At 38.6% G+C, this 14,066-nt stretch overlaps 1 pseudogene; it reads right to left on the bottom strand.

Moving 5' to 3' along the window:
* Positions 1 to 1,191: 1,191 nt before the first annotated feature.
* LOC144533841 (cell migration-inducing and hyaluronan-binding protein-like) lies at positions 1,192 to 13,058 on the bottom strand (annotated as a pseudogene).
* Between the last annotated feature and the right edge of the window lie 1,008 nt (positions 13,059 to 14,066).

Here is a 14,066-nt window from a genome sequence, read left to right as displayed (position 1 = left end):
CAGACAAACACCCACAACAGGACGGAGAGAGAGCTGCCCATAACACACATCAGTGAAATTCTTTTATTATGGTTTTACTGAAACTGTTGACAAGCATGCTCCCCTCAGAAAGTACATTGTAAAAGACACAAAACAATGCATTGTTCACTTCAGATTGTGCATGTGGCATGGGCAAAAACAAGGAGAACAAGTCTTTACTTAGCACAGTTGCAATTAGAAAAGCCCAATCTGATCATTTCCTCACCGGGATTTGCTTTTTGTTAGCAGTATTTATTGCTGTTTACTGTTGATTTATTTCCTACAATACAAGATAATGATTTCATAATCACTAGAAAGAAAAGAAGTCTGATAAAGCACATAACAGGCCTTTTTCCACAGGAGATATTTTGGCATGTCTAGGTAGGAAAAGCTCAGTAAATAGTAAGCAGAGCTAAGGCAATCATCAAGGACTGCCCATGTTTGACCTGCTGCCCTGTGGCAGGCACTACAGGTCAGTCAGGACCAGGAACAATAGACAGCTACTCAAGTAGCGGGAACTTTACTCCCTGATGTTTTGCATGTGAGTTTGATGTCTTTGAAAAATGTTCAACTGTAAATCTATTTATACAGATTATATATCTCAGGCACAGTGCATCTGTTTAGTATATTTTCATGTTAATTGCTTAACCCCCCCCCCCACACACGCACACACATTCACACCTTCATATGGACCATGTGCAATAACAAGTACTTTTAGTGTGTATATTTCTTTCTATTTATGATTGTTGTTTTACTATTTATTTCTTGTCTTTTTTTAATTTAGATTTATGTTACTGGGTGAACTGCTGCTAAAAATGTGGTTGTTCGTTTTGCACAATGACAATAAATCTTCTGATTCTGATTCTGAAAATTAACTATGACTGAATTCCATTAGGTGCATAGCCTTTAGGGTTCTCCTCACATGCTGGTTCACTGTCACACATGGCTCACTGGGACACTTGAATAGAACAGAGCCATTGTTAATGTTACTATACATTTGCTTTTTTTTACAAGTTTGACTATCTGCTGTGAAAAAGGAGTAGTATACTGCTTCCATCGGGCCCAGTAAGAAATAAAAAAATAACAGTAAAGAAAAATGTGAGAAAAATGTAAGTGAGAAAAACGTGAATGTTGTGTCTTCTTATCCTTCAGTGTTTCCTGTGGAGTCAGGACTTAATTGCATGGGCACCCAAACCGAACTTTGTAGTCACGGCACGCGCCAGATTTCTGGTCCGTATTGCGGCAAACAAATCCGTCAGTTGGATTGTAGCTGAAAAATGATTCCAAACAGTTAATGGATCAGTAAGATATTTAAAGCAAGAAGACCATTGAAAGCGAACAAGAACTTCTTTTTGATGGGGCAAATTGCTAAAACCATATGTAATTGCTTAACTATGATAAAAACATGATATAGTTTATAAAAGTCAAATAAAAATGAAACCTTATTATCACCCCATTTATTGTCATTTGTTCTTGATGTCAGGTGTAACTTCTTTTCAAATGTCTCAGATATCCAATAAAAATAAAAGAAAAATAATCATAAATAAGGAATACCAATACATTGGGTTATTCCTGTTTCTTACTTCACAGACCACAACTATTATTATTATATTATCTTGATGATTTGGAAATGTTGGGAAAAGGAGGTTTTAATGTTGAGAAGCATTGATTTAATGTTGGGATGTTGGTAGTAAAATTAGTACATATACAGTAAATTATTAAATTATTTCCTATAAGGCAACTTACATAAAGAAGGTCTGTGCTGTGGAGATGGCTGGGGTCAGTTGTAACAGCCTTAATGTTCAGAGGGTGGTCACAGATTTTTCCCGGGTTTTCTGTCCTCAGGTTACTCAAAAGCTCCCAGTCCCCTAGTCCACTGGGATCGTCGCAGTCATACCACTTGGTCCAGCACACTGCAAGGAACAATGAAAGAGACACCAGATGACTGGAGGGAAACTGCAGAGCCAAAGCACTACTTTAAATGAATGCTTAGGCACGCACATTAACAATGAAAGAGGAGAAATCCACTTTGCATTAGCAGCTTAACACTACACATGAATGTTGGTGAAATTTCTGGTCCCCAGAGGATGAATCCTCCTGACTTGGGTGATCCTCTGGCCTTTTCTCAAGCACAACCATTAAGTTGAAATTTGTGTTTTTGAGTGTAATGTCTCGACAGCTATTAGATATCCATCTGTCATGTCATGAAATTTGATTCAGACATGTATACATTTTTTATTTAAACACCTGCAAAGCGAATGACATTCCCATCAGCCTCAGCTGTACTTTGTGTTTAGTGCTACTTAGAAAATGTTAGCATAACCCCCACCCCCTTTTTTAAATTTCTTTTTTATTTGTTTTTTTTTATTTGTCTATTGTTTTGTCTCTTCTGTCCTGGTATGGTGTTTGTGTGCGAGAATGAGTGCTGGGTTGTTGTTTGTTTTTGTGGGTGGGCTATAGGGACCTGGAAGACAGGTGTGAGGAAGGTCCAGTACATGGGTTTAAAGCTCCTTTTGTTATCACTTATCTCTACAATACATTGCTTATGTGAATGTCACTAACTTGAAGAAAAAAACAATAAAGAGATTTGGAAAAAAAAAGAAAAGAAAATGTTAGCATGTTTACACACTAAACTAAGTTAGTGAACATTGTACACATTATATCTTCTTAATATCAGCATGTTACCATTGTCATTAGTAGCATGCTAACATTAGCAGTTAGCTCAAACCACCGCTATTCGGAAATACATGTACAGCCTTACAAAACCAAGCTATTGCATGTTTTGTGTGAAGTATAAAACACAAAAAAAGAAAAATATTTTAAAACATTTTCAATATTATAGATGCAATACTGTCACTGCGAAATTACTGGACACTGTCAAAATAGAAGAGATCCGTATAATGTACCACTACCTAACCCTTTAACAATTATTCAGATAAATACATTGTTTTGCTCAGTAGGCTGTGTTTTCCTAATGCTCATTGGTACAAAGTACATGGTTGACCAATAGAACAGAATATAATGTGTAATATGTTTGGTGTCAACGGGTACTCAAACACACATACAGTAGCAACATCAATGCAACACATTCAGTAGAATACAATATGAATCATTGCATGAAACGCATTCAAATTATTCATACTTGTTCAGAACTTAATTAAAAATCACATCCACACTGAGTCCAGATAGAGTTCTGGCCTCAATATCTGCTGGTTTAGAGCAGATCTTTCCTGGGTTCTCATTGTAAAGATCAGAGAGGGTTTCCCAGTCTCCAGTTCCAGAGGGGTCATCTCTGTCAAACCAGTCTGTCCAGCATCCTGGACCAAGGTGTTTAATTAGAAATAGATTAGCAACAAGACGTCTGTTATTGCACATGTTGTGTTTTATCAAATGTCAAAAAAGATACAAAGACAGCTGAAATGTAAATGTAAAAACAAAAAGTGTAATCTGTTTAACAATGCACATGAATGTGCTCATACAGTACCTCCACCTCTACTACAAAAAGAGGGATGGCAGCTGAAACGAACGCGATAATCATTACACTTCCTATTTTTGGGTTGGTCCTGGTTTCTGCAGACGAATCCTGTAGTTGTGTCCCTTCTGAAAAAATAAACACAAGGTGGCACTTACTAAAACATAATCTAATAATTGCGTCTACTTAAGTGTTTCCATCCTTGGAGCCATGCTAGCTGCATGGCTCTAAGAACGGAAATGCCAATCTGTCAATCTTTGTGTTGGTCAGTCGGTCCACCACCTTGGTTCCGACTTGAAATATCTCCAGGAACATTGGATGGGTTGCCATGAAATTTTGTGCTGACATTCTTGGTCTTGGAATCCTCCTGACTTAGGTGATCCTGTGGCTCTTCCTCTAGCACAACCAGCAAGTTGACATTTGTGGCATTGAGTGTTACTAGTGCAGTGCAGTGCTGTGCTGTGCTTACTTAAAAATCACATCCCCTGCTGCAGCCACACTGAGTCCAGATAGAGTTCTGGCTTCAATATCTACTGGTTTAGAGCAGCTCTTTCCTGGGTTCTCTTTGTGAAGATTGGAGAGGGTTTCCCAGTCTCCAGTTGCAGAGGGGTTATCTCTGTCAAACCAGTCAGTCCAGCATTCTGGAACAAGGTATTTAATTTGATATTAGCAACAACACATTTTAATTATTTTTGCAATTTCACTTGTTGTGATTGTCAAATGTTAAAAAAGATACAAAAACAGATTAAATGTAAAAGCAAAAATTGTAATTTTCTTCACATCTGGTGTCGTAGGGCTCTGACAGGAGCAGGTTCAGTTGTTAGCAATTATCAAAGATATGTATTAGTATCACTGAAGTTATGATATTAATAAAATGATTAATATGAATCAATAATTTAAAAAAAACACCCTGGACTGAGGCACTGCAGTCTCAAACGATGTGTTCACCTAAAACTGCAGATATTTACTGACTATCTTACATGTACAAGGTCAACAGTGAAGGGATGAATCCAAGCACTGACCTGTCACAACTATCTATTATTACAACACTGCTCTTTAGAACAGTAAACATCCAAGTTTTGTGACTGCATCTTCCACGGTTGTGATGCGGTGACAAAATCCGTCCGCAGATAGACATGTAAACACTTCTCATAGACTTCTATACAATCAGACTTCTTTTTGCAACCAGTGGAGTTGCCCCCTGAAGCAGGCATGTCCACATTGGCTTCACTTTTCAGACCCCGAAGTTATATCCACTTCTTTTATACAGTCTATGATACTGACTGAAGTCTGTGCTCCTCGTTCTTTCTAAACTTTACTCAGTATTGTGATGTCAGGAATATTAGTTATTCTATTGAGTTTTTACATTTGTTTCTGATGATTATATAGTGGCTTTGCTGTTGTAAACTTTATTGCTTTAGAAAAAAAACATTTTGATAGGCCTATATTGAAAATATAAATACATCCAAATACTGTTCTGAATTTATTCTTTTTTATATATTTGGCCACAATTTACAGTAGCACATTGACCATACACAGTCCAGCCACATACTAGGTTTTGACCTAGTCTTGTACTCTTAGAAATGCAGCTTTAACCTTCTGCATGACTGTGAATACCATGTCATGTGTTACCGTAACAATTGTGTGTTCTCCCTTATTCCTGTAAAGACAACCACAGCAGGCATAGCAGGACTGTGAGACTAATATTGGGTCTGTGGTTTCTTTCCACCACATTGAGCAGGTTGTTGTTACCTTGCAAAAGTCACCACACATATGTCTTTTGTTATATTGGTAAACCTAACCATAATTACAAATCATACGTGTGACTACAGGAATGCAGCTTTGACCTTAAGTGTTCTGAACTAGCAACCACAAAATTAAGTATTTGCATTGTCTGCTTCTTTGATCTAAATATATCTATATAAAGATTGAAAAGAAAGTTCAATAATATTTAGCAAAATTGAATTGATGCTTTTACTGCATGGCATTGTATTCTCTGAATATGTTGAGTGCTTCTTAAACTGTGAAGAATGTAGCCAACCCCTCTAAACAAATACAATTAATTAAAACAGTATGGGTTAATTTCTCTTGGAATTGAGTTGACAAGTATGAAAGAAATAATGATTAATAAACAAGTTCTCAGAAAATTGTGCAACACTTAAACTTAAACCATTTTTTTTTAGAAAAATACCATTTCAAACGACAACCTCTATATGTACATGTCAGAAATACATAATGTACTGTGTCAAAATGTTATATCTTATCTGAGCCCCAAACATCTTTGGTTTCCACTCCCTCTCTGGCATTTCTAATCATCTAACGTCACCAATCACTACATTGACTTATCTGCATTTCGTTGTTTAGTATGATGCTGCCCTTTTTCGGTGTCCATCCTCTGCAAGGGTTGTGTGTACGCTAATTAATTGCCCTTTGAGAAGAATAGCTACCTCCCTCTGTTCAATAGCAGCTGGGGATAGTCTCTGTCTATTCATACATCAGCATTAAACTTTGTCATCTGAAGGGGCCAGCGTAATATTTTACACTAAATTGTGCTTTGGACTGGATGCCAAAGTACAAATGACAGTATTGTGTAGACTCATTTATCATTCCCCCCCACCCCCCCCCCCCATCCACACACAGACACACACACACACACACACACACCCCCTCAACATACACACACCTCCCTCTAGCTTTCTACCCCCACACACACACACACACACAGTCTCTCTCTCTCTCTCTCTCTCTCTCTCTCTTTCCCCGTCTCCATGGAAATCATTGGTGCCTTCTTTATCCTCCTGTGGCGAAGGAGCTGACTGCAGACTTTCTGTTGACAATCAGCCCCGTTTATGGAGCACTGAGAAAACACCATTTTTAGGTGGCATCTGAAATACTCACACACAAACTTTCTATGCGAGAACTTTCCATTGGCCCACTGAGCACATACATCTCATCAAAGAGGCATCCACCTTATGCCCACCACATTCATTATGCAACTCTACCAATTAATGCAGAAAGTAGTGTGATGGTCATTAATTGAAATAATACTGTACTGACAATAAACAATCTTCATCTTGATCCTGACGACTGACATAATTGTTAGTAATTGTGGGGAACAAACACAATTTTGTTGTATCTTAATTATTACTAGTGCATGTGTTATGTTACACTCTGCTTACTGTTACTGACTCCCACTTTAAAAGAATAAAATCTCTGCCAGGAAATCATTTAATTACAGCTTATACAAACTTTCACGGAAACAGTTAGCCAATATTTCCTACTGTCAGGCAATACAACTTTTACAGTGTGTGTTTCCATTGAGAAGACAAACAAGTTGCTGGTAACAAAACCAAAAGCTGATAGTTACTGTACTGGGGAACTGCAGAGCTGGGTGATTATTCTCTGTAGGTTCATCACTACGAGCGACATCTTTCACACCTTTAAATGGAGGTGAATGAATTTTCTATTCATTCACCTCCATTTAAAGGCAAAAATGTAAAAAAAAAAAAAAGAGAAAAAACCTCTACAAATGAAACCAAAACTATCTACCACCAGTGGCAAATGAGAAAACATTGTCTGTTTTTAATTTGGGTGAAATAACCCTTTAAGCATTATGAATACAGCTTGGGACATTAAATGTTTGGGATATGTAGGGAATCATAGAGTGCTAGCTAATACATTATAACCACTCATTACAGAAGAATTCTGCTTTATCCATTTTATCCTGTATATTTACCTATTCTTATTTCTCATCTAAATTGTCAACTCAACTCCTAAACCTAAATGAACTGCTTAGAAAAGTAGAAACCTTGACCACACTTCTTCACGGAAGAGGTCTAAAACTAAAGCAGGTTCACATCAGAATGAAAGCACACACAAATATGCACTTCACACCTTTGTATATACTAAATATCTTAGGTCGTTAAACGCAAAAGGCAGCAGGAAGGTACAGGCCATTGGTAATGTCTCACAGCTGAAAGGTTCCTCGTGCACCTCACAATGCATTAAGGTATGTGACCTTCCAATGCTCCACACTCACCTCTAATGAAACAGGCTGTTCAGGGGGTCATAATCGTAACCATAGCATTACTGAACCACTTATGCAATTGGCTGGCACTATTGCTGCTCCCAGTCACTAACTGATGGTATAAATGGTATATATGAGATAGGAGGAATATGTGTTGATTTGGACTGCTTTGTTTTCCCGATTTGCTTGTAATTGTTGGTGACAGTGTTCCTGGGTGTTAGCCAGAATCATCATGACCTAATAACAAAAAGAGGGAGAAAAAAAAGAGAACTGCATGTTGTATTCACATTATGTTGGCTTGAGAGTTTAAACGTTATAATCAACTAATTTGAAGCTAAAGGTCAAAGTGCCATGATTAATGTCCATATGTTCCTATACGGTAATTTGGTCAGATGTGCCAGTAATGAAGACAGCTATAAAACTGAAGTCTATTTTCTCTCTGAACACATATCCTTTAAAAAGTACTTTTGTCTTCAGTATCCAGCTGTTCAGATTCTATGAAGTAGAAAGTGGCCTAAGGATAATTATGTAAAGTAGAGGTAAGAAGATGGAAAATGTGGAAAGGCTTTAATTATCTCCGGAAATGAACTTCACATTGCAGAAAAGCAAGAGACAGACACAGCGCTTAAGAGGCACAGATTTTGATAATGTGCCTTCTAAATGTAGCTCCCTGCATCTGGCACATGTTCGGGTCGCATACAATTTTCATCTACCAATATCTTGTTGCTTATGTATTGGTATTGCTTATTAGTGTGTGCAAGCAATTAGTTGGCAAGAAGCAGGAGAATGATTCAGACTGTTAACAGAAATGATCAAATGAGCAATCCTTATTCGATTTGGAGAATGGTATTCTGTGAACCTTTGTACATTATTGTCGTATCTGCTGCACATGCAAATAGGGACTGCAGTAGATATCTAATGCATGTACATACAGTGGTAGGTTATTTTATTGATGCATACATTAATTCCAAGTGAATTCATTCCATAAAATATGCATATATGTATTTCAGGATAAGGAGTTAGATAGAGTGAGGACTCATTGATATTTTTCTCAGATCGGCAGAAATGCTTCTAGACCCCCCGGTGACCCGCTCTTTAATACATGATGTAGGCTACACACACACACACACACACACACACACACACACACACTATTGCTTTTAACTGTGCCTCAGTGTAAAGTGTGGCTGTCAGTAGGGCTTTTATAGGCTACGTCATCATTCGTCTTGCATCCTGACAACCATTCAATCAAACACTGGCCTGGATTGAGCCAGAACCCTTCTCCACAGGGACGGCTGTTACCGTGGTAACCAAGGAGGTGTGCGACCCACCAACAAACCGAAGAATGCGGTGTATTTTTTCTTTTTTTTTTCCCTGAGACATACATCAACTTTGTATTAGTTTATCTGTCTCTCCCTGTTTCTTTCTTTCTGGTTTCTCCCCTGCGTGGAGGAATATATACCACACTCACTTACGATTCTTTGGCTTGTGGGTAATCGTGATGTGCCACACAGGTGTGTCAGAGTACTAGGTTTCAGTTGTCAGCCCATCAGTTGTCAGCCTGGAAAATCTCCACACTAGTTTTCTAAAACAGACTGGTGCCCCATCACATCCACATGGATCTCTGCAACATGGTGGTGACATTTGATTACCAAAAATGCATAGCCTACTGTAGTATGCTATAATCATAATTGATTAAAAATGCTCAAGACAAAGTGCATGAGCTTTTCACAAATATGATGAAGAAGGTAGGCTAGATTAAGTTTGAAGCCATGGTTTATGTTAGTTTCTTATCTAACAAGACAAAATAGTCTAAACAGCCATGCTAGCGGCTCTGTGAGACTGGACTTAGGGACAGCGGTGCTTTAAGCTAAACGCTAACGTTGGTGTGCTAACATCCTCACACTGAGAATGTTAACATGTTGATGTTAGGTAGGCCTATAATGTTAACCATGTTTACTATCTTAATTTAGCGTGTTAGCATGCTACAAGCATTAGCACTAAACACAAAGTAGAGTTGAAGCTGATGGGAAAGTCATTAGTATTGGACAAATTAAGATTTTGCCCAGATGATGGCGCTAAATGAAAAGTCAGTACAATGTATCCGGAGGGGGACATGCATGTGTGTACCAAATGTCATACAGTAGCAATGGCAGTTGAGACGCTTCACACAAACTACAAACTCATGGTGGCGCTACAAGAAAAGTTAGGGAATCACCAAAAGTCATTAGGATTTATCATATGAGGGAACCATGAACAAGATTTCATCCATCCAATAGTTGAGAGATTTCAGTCTGGATAAAAGCAGTGGACCACCGAGTCATGCCGCTAGCATAGCTAAAAATCGAAATATATGAAAATAATAACAATAATGCTGTCATTTTGAATACATTGCTTGATCATTAAACCCATTTTCATGGTATTACCATAATTATGCATGTCTAAAGAGTCCTTCCTAGTCTGAATCTCTGGTGCCCTACAGCTGAAATCATCCAGCATGTCTTACATGGAGCCTACTTACTATTTTCACTTGACATCCTCTTTCTCTGTGAGTAATTATAGTGAGGGTTTGGGCATAAGCAGTGACAGGAGGTCCGCTGAGATAGCCAGTGGTCTAATTAGAACCACATATCTCCATTCTCATCTATAAAAACACTCGTCACCCATGCTTTTACACCAGCTGCAATTTAAGTATCCTGCTGTAGAACGGGTGTTAAATGACACCCTTTTTGTTGCAGGAATTTCAAGGCTGCTGAACAGCAAACAAAACAACACTCAGGAGAAATTAGGTGTTTTTTTTCACTTCAGTGTTTTGTCTGAATTTATGATTAATCACCTTGGAAGAAGAGACTTGTAGAAAACAAGCTGCCTCTCACAGACAGTGAGCAAGATGTGGAACAACATATGGTGACCGTTCAGATGGATGCAGCTGGTTCATCACGTTTGGTGTTTCGTGTGGATGCAGGGCGGGTATAACTGATAAAATATTAACCAGGGAGAATATTTATGCATGCGTTTTCATTCAAACCCGACAGGCTTCTGTTGTCAAGGAAGTGCTATGAACTGATTCATTATGCCAGAGGATCATGTTTACTCAGCTCGGCTTGTATTATTTCTCAATCACAGCCGCTACGGTGCCTAGGCCCGTTGACATTGAACAACGTTACAGCCAACTGCCAATCTGTACTCTGTTGTGCGGGGCTTGCCTGCTGACAAATGGCCCGGAGGAGAGGTCCAAGGAGAGTCCTGTCAGAGCCAGTCAGCGCTGTGCTGCTGCAGCAAGCTGAGGATATAATGGGAGGAAGGAGAATGAGAGAGAGAGAGAGAGAAAGAGAGAGAGAAGGAGATGTTCACACAATATACCCCTAAAAAAGTGAACCAAAAAGCTTAGGTTAATTCCCTGCAACAGACAATTTTTGGCCAAAAATCCTTTAACAAGACGCTGACGCTCCAGATGTGTCTGAAAAGGATACATTCCTTGGAATGGATGCAGCAGGCAACATATAGGACTACAATAAGAGCAAAAATGCAGAATGCTCAGTGATGAAAACAACTCGCTGGCCTCGGAGTAAGCCATCTGTATAGCAAATGGATCTGGGTTAACCAGTGCGAAATTGAAAAGCCATCAACACCAGCTTGAATTACGGTTTTATTGACTGATTAGGTCAAAACTGCTGAGTCTGGTTATGATCCAGGGAGAGAGAGAAAGCAAAAGTTAAAATGGAGACTTGATGTTTGGCACAATAGGAATAAAGGCTCTAATAAACCTTTAATGTGAATGTAAGCTGTATTCCTCAATGGTTGATTTTAATTGGGGGAGTATTACCAGAAGAGTAAAATGGTAAAAGGCTGGGCTTACATACAATAGATACAGCTAAGAAGCAGCACAGCTTTCACAGCAATTTCTTTACCCACCGTCAATGTTTAATGTATTGACTTGATGTTAGACCTAAGTACAAATTTAAATGCATGAATTTTACTTAATTGAGTAATTGAGTATTTTCACACAATCTTTACTTGAATAAAGGATCTGAATATTTCTGTCTATACTACCATGGCTGCAACTAAACATGTACATTTGTAAACATGTACAAGTGTAATGCATGTTTGGATTGTTTGTAACAGCAAAACAATCCATCTAGTTCAAGTTCCTGCTGCCTCGAACAAGACATAGAATCCCTGCGAGGCAGAGGCAAGAGTTGACAAGTCACGCAGAAGTGAATCTGTCCTCTGGGAATCAAGCAAGTCTCAGAAAAACTTACTAAATAATTTTGAGGAAATTTCTGCTTCATCACATAGAGCTCAGTAAAGAGACAGGACGTCCTAAAGCAAGGACTCACATTTAAATTCATGATGTGCTGAGTACAGTGCTTTCACCTTAATATTGCTGCTCCACCCTGATATTGCGCATTATGAATCACGTCATTGTAAACATCCCGCAGTGGTGCTCCAAATTTCAGATTTGGTACAACAGCCTGAAGTGGTATGTTTGTTGAACGCTCTGCCTTTGTGCAGCATATTAGCCTACTGAAACTATTCTGGTAGGGAAAAAGAACATACACTGGCAGCAATATCACAGTCAATGTTTTATAATAGGCACAAGGCAAGAGAACTAATACATCCATAAACCCTCCCTCTCTCCTTCAAACAAATGTGTAAGTACACAGGGACATATGCACATGAACATACGCACACACTTGAGTATCCCTCTCGGCTTGCGTTTCAGCTCTACGATAGAAAGATGTCTCACTCCAGGGGTTCAGTATTGCATTGTCAGAGGTGTGTGACAGATATTAATGTCATGGAAGAACATGATGGATGGAATTCCTTTATGATGTTGCTTTTTTATCTCCGGCTCTGTCTCCCAGAGCCTGGCATGCAGCAGACAGCCCTTTAATGAGCTCTGGAAGCATCCATATCCGCTGACAGCCCTTCCTTAGCGGCCTCTTTGCCTAAAAGCGGTCTGAAGGGCACTGACTGCGGGGGAGATGGGTGGAAGCCTAGAACAAAACTCAGATGGCTACACATGAATGTGGAGTAAATGACATTGTGACATTTTTCCATTAATTATGAATGAGAATGTGATTATGGAAGTTTAACACGTGCTATGTTGTATTTAAAAGAAAAGTAGTAACCAGAATTAGAAAGCACATCACCCATGTGTCATTTTTTATTATAATATCTTGGCCTTGCTGACATGAACATATGACAGAGCTCTGATGAAAAATGATGACACCGTCTGTTCATTTATTAGACACAGATAAGTATCATCATGTGTATCCGGTCTCTCTCCGTCTTACTCATATCACACCCCGTAATATTGATTCTGTGATATTCTTACACGAGCATTTTTATCCATAATTAATGTTAATTATGCTGTGAGAAGGTGAAACTGCTGGTTGATAGTTTATAATCAGTTGTTGATAAGTTTTGTCGGCACTGATTACCTGTCCATTAAATAAATATGGTCACTGATTAGAAGAAACAATTGTTCAGCGACGGATTCTTACCTGCATTGCTACTGAATATAGGCGACTGCATGTCGTAATTACAAACATGTTGATCGATGTAATTCGGTCGATCCTTCAGAAAAAAAAAACTTTAAAAAAGTAACGGTAAAAAAAATATTACTGTACAAGACTTTTGTCTGTATTGTTTTCAATCTGGCTCATTATTATATGGAGGAATCAAACATGTTTCTTTACAAAACTTAAAGTTAAAGAGGTAAAATAGTCATATGTTATTGTACATAATTACCAAACAATTCATGCAAGTGCATCATTACACTGGATGTAAAGCAGAGTATTCATTCTGTGTGAGCTCTAAAACAGTCATTTCATGACTGCTGCCTGTGCATCTGCAGTTATACAGTGAAACTGAGCTGACACCTAGTGGTGGAAATAGTTACCAGCTGCTGTATTTGCTCTTTTACCTCAAGGTACTTTGATGATCCCAGTAGGGAAGTGTCACCTTGTTTGCTGCCCTCCAGGGTGATCAGAGGTCAGGATTAATTACAGAACAGCTTCCCTGGTCTTGTCTAAGGACAAATCAGCAGGGCAAAGAACCCTGGTTTTGTGGACAAATCCCGTTGGAAAAAACGCCCCCATGGTGCCTCAGGAATCCAGCTCTGGTTACTGCATGTTAATTAACAGTTCTGTTACCAATGCTAGTACTTAAAGCATTTCTGCTTCATTATATTTGGAACATCTAATATATATTATATATATTATGGCATAAAGCACCCAGTTTTATAAAACACAAATTGTCTATGTTCATGATTAGAGATAAACTTTTCCACGATTTGATCATGAGACTAAACGGCTGTGCTATGAAAGTTTTTCTTTTTGATACAAAGACAGAGAAGAAATGTGGTGAGAGAGCATAACGGGATGATATGCAACAGAAGTGAACCAGAGTTGTCGTCACAAGATAAGCACCTCAAAACACTAGGCCATAGGGGCACACATAGGAGCTAATACATTTAAAATACAACATATCAGGCTATGTCACAGGTAGCTTGATAACACCTGGACTTATTTCCATCTTTGT

Source organism: Sander vitreus, chromosome 18 (genome assembly GCF_031162955.1).
Source record: "Sander vitreus isolate 19-12246 chromosome 18, sanVit1, whole genome shotgun sequence".
Classification (NCBI taxonomy): domain Eukaryota; kingdom Metazoa; phylum Chordata; class Actinopteri; order Perciformes; family Percidae; genus Sander; species Sander vitreus.
The sequence above is the reverse complement of the archived record's forward strand: the minus strand, read 5'-3'. Positions and strand labels throughout refer to the sequence as shown.